Raw genomic sequence first — 3807 nt, forward strand, 5'->3', positions numbered from 1 at the left:
AATAAATCCAGAAATTGAATTAATGCGTCAGCATGACATAGGTGTGACATCAGCGGGTCAACTGGGTCAGCTAGGTCAAACCTGACTGGTGGGCCCTGTCTGTCAGTGTCTCAGCTAATTAACAGAATTAAGTTAGTGCTAATTAACTGTTAGTGGGGCCTGGGCCCACATGTCAGTGACTAACTAATTAAATTTAGTTAAAACTAATCCTAAACTAATTAGCAGGCCGGCCCCACCTGTCATAGACTCAGGGGCGTCAACCTGGGCCCACGCGTCAGTCCACGATCAAAAGTGGTCAAAATCGCCGGCATTTAGCCGTCGGCGAGGCCAGACGCGGTGGAGGGCTCGGGTTTTGCACTCTGGCGACCAAAAGGATGGCGGAGACCATCTACGTGTTGTGGGGAGTGAGCCGCGTCGAGTGGTGGCAGTAGGTGGAGCTGGGGTGGCCGGAGACGTCGCCGGCGTCGACCTTGGCGGCAGCCGATGCTCGGGTGAGCTCGGAACCGAGGCTGTGGGGCACGGCGAGGCGCGTGGTACGGTGCGTTAGACTCCTGGAGACATGGTGAGGCTAGTGGACTAGGTGGCGTGGCCGTGGCATGGCCGGAGCCTCATCGACGACGAGCTCCGCGGCGGCGCATTCGGGCGCCCTCGAGGGAGCGCGTACGGTGCACAAGAGCTAGCACAGAGAGGGGGGAGAAGGTCAGTAGCTCACTGCGGTTGCAGGGGAGCATACGACGAGCTCGGGGAAGAGCTGGAGCGAGCGGGGCAGCGAGGGGGATCTCCGGCGGCCGAGCTTGAAGACGAGCTCGGTGCAGCGTCTCCGGGGAGAGCGAGCGCTTGGGGATGGGTCGAGGCGAAGCAGTGGACGGCGGTGGCTGCGGTGGAGCTTGTCGGCGGCGACGGCTGCGCTCGGCAGGGAATGGAGAGAGAGCCAGAGAGGGGGAGAGGCCACGGGGAGAGTGGCGAGAACGAGAGGGGGGCGTGGGGGAGTGCGTGGCACTCGTAGGCGCGTCCGGGGCGTCGGCGGAAGCAGGAGGTGGCCGGCGTGTGGCCGCGGGCACCGGCCATGCGCTTCTCGTCCTCCTGGCGAGAGTAGGAGGACGACTGGCAGGGGCCAGTGGTTGGGCCTAGCGGGTGGGCTAGGTGGGCTGCGCCAGGTAAATCTCTGTTCTCTCTCTCCTTTTCTGTTTTTTATTTATTCTATTACTTCTGTAACTTCAGGGCTTTATTAAAAATGCTAGGGCATTTCCATAAATCATAAAATTAACCATGGCCACTGCGTAGAATATATCCAACAGCAAACATTTTAGTTTATGATTATTTGAGCATTTAAAATATTTTATAGCATTTAAATGCCCAAATGCCAATACTATAAGAATTAATATAATGACCTTAAGATGTCCTAGAAAAATGTGCACCATTTTTGTCAAAGGTTTTAACCCAAAACTAAAAAGGTGAGCTTTTTAGAAGGGCATTTCAGGTTCATTGAAAAAGTTTTTAGTAAACCCTAGTTGTTCCAGGGGGGGTGCTGGGGGTTCTTTCATCCCCATTTCAAATTTAAGAGAAATTTAAACATGATGCACACTCTAATGCTTGAGCTAGCTAGGGTGTGACAAATGCATAGCTTACGTCTATTACCGCATTACCTCTTTTTTACGAATATATGTTCATTAATGACATGTTGCACCCGTACACTTTTGTACGGCCAATACGCTAGGGGCTCAAGTACCCCACAACATGGTGTGAGAAGTCCGAACACTTTCGCAAGTGCGGCACCCCGAACTTATAGCATTATATGCATCGGCTCCGAATCATGTCTTGGGTCAATTGTTGGGTTTGCCCGGCTCCTATGTTTTGGTATCTTACGTTCAGTTATATCGGCTAAGGTACACTAGGAGAACTACTGCGATTGTGCCCCAGTTGAGCTGGGCTAAGCACCTCAGTAGAGAAAGCTAAAACTGACTGTCATGATGAGGCGAGAGCTGGTCGATGTTCGAGAGGTTTTCGACTCCCTAAAGACTTATGCCGCTTAGAGCGAGGAGTCGGCTTTGTCCGCCCTAGGCATGGATAGCGCCCCGAACACGGTCTTCCGAACACTAGGGGCTTCGCCGAAATTTAAAATTATAGAATTCTATGGCTAAGTGAGAGTGTTCAAGCATTATAGTCTGATTGCCTTGTTCGTTGTGTTGAGCGCCTCCATCGAAGGACCCAAGAATGGGAAAAAGAGCGCTCATTTTATCCCGAACACCCCAACACTCGTGGCATGGGGGCAGAAGCCCACGACTCGCCATCTGTCAAATTTGATAAACAGCCGCACAGAAGGTAATATTTTTAATTCAAAAGTGTTGCTTAGCGCATATGAACATGTTTTCAGCGTACAGGATCACAAATGCGAGTTTACTCAAAAATTACATCTTTGGAGCATTCATCCGCTATAAGGCGGGCACCATTCAGGACGCACTCATAATACGCTTCCGGGACGCGATGCTCATTGCCCGGCGGCGGCCCGTCCTTCACCAGCTTCTCCGCATCCATCTTGCTCAAGTGCACTTTAGTAGGGGCAAGCGCCCTACGAGCACCTTCGATGCAGATGGAGCGCTTGATTACTTCAAGCCGTGGACAGGCATCCACAAGTCGCCTCACCAGCCCGAAGTAGCTCCCAGGCAGAGCCTCTCGAAGCCACAGCCGAACTATGAGGCCCTTTACGGTCTATTCGGCAACCTTGTGGAGCTCGACCATCTGCTTCAGCTGGTCGCTCAAAGGCACCAGGTGTCCGGCCTCAGCACACTGAGACCAGAACACCTTCTCTGTCGAGCTCCCCTCCTTGGCTCGGTAGTAGGCGGCGGCATCATACGCACTGCGGGGCAAATCTGCGAATGCTCCTCGAGAGCTCCGGACTCGGGTAAGTAAAAAATAATTCACTTTCACGTGCTTGCTTTGCATAATGAATGCCTTACCCGCTGCTATCTTCTTCATCGCGTCAATTTCTTTGAGGGCTTTCTGGGCTTCGGCCTTGGCAGACTTCGCGCTTTTGAGGGCAGCCACAAGCTCGGACGCTTCCGTCTTTGAGTCAAGCTCCAAACTCTCGTGTTTTTTCACGAGAGCCTGGAGCTCTTTCTGCACCTCCTCCACCCGCGCCTCCTGCTTCTCTCTCTCTCCGTGCGCTCCGCGGCCGCCCTGTTTTCGGCCTCGGACAGCGCTTGCTTAAGGGTTGCCACCTCGGCCGTGGCCCCTATAATAGCACGTTGATCCTGTCATTTTTTGCAACCACATCTTCTCTATATAATTGCGCAAGGTATTACTTACCTTCCTTCTCCTCGAGTTGCCTCTTGGCATGGCCGAGCCGTTCTCGGACTGCACGAGGTTCTGCTTCAGCATATCCACCTCCGCAGTCAGTGCGGCGGAGGCCAGCAGCAAAGCCTAAATACGCATATTGACTTGATTATGTTAGACTCCTGCGATTATTAGATCCTCTATTCGTCTTTTCTTTCCGAACGCCGAACAGAGCATCAGGGGCTACTGTCTATGCGATAATATTTTTACATATTCTTTACCTACCTCAAAGCATGTTAGAAGGCTGGCACATGCTTCAGTCAGTCCGCTCTTGGCGGACTAAACCTTCTGGATCACCGTACTCATAATAGTGTGGTGCTCCTTGTCGAGGGAGGCGCCGTTAAGCGTCTCCAGCAAATTATCCGATGCCTCCCATTGGACGGAGGTCACCGGCTCGGTAGGCTCGCTCCTCTTGGAAGGAGGCCCCCTGCTGGAGTCGGAACCATTAAATGTTCTGGTGCGGTGTCCGGCTCA

This window comes from Triticum aestivum, chromosome 3A (genome assembly GCF_018294505.1).
Source record: "Triticum aestivum cultivar Chinese Spring chromosome 3A, IWGSC CS RefSeq v2.1, whole genome shotgun sequence".
Lineage (NCBI taxonomy): Eukaryota > Viridiplantae > Streptophyta > Magnoliopsida > Poales > Poaceae > Triticum > Triticum aestivum.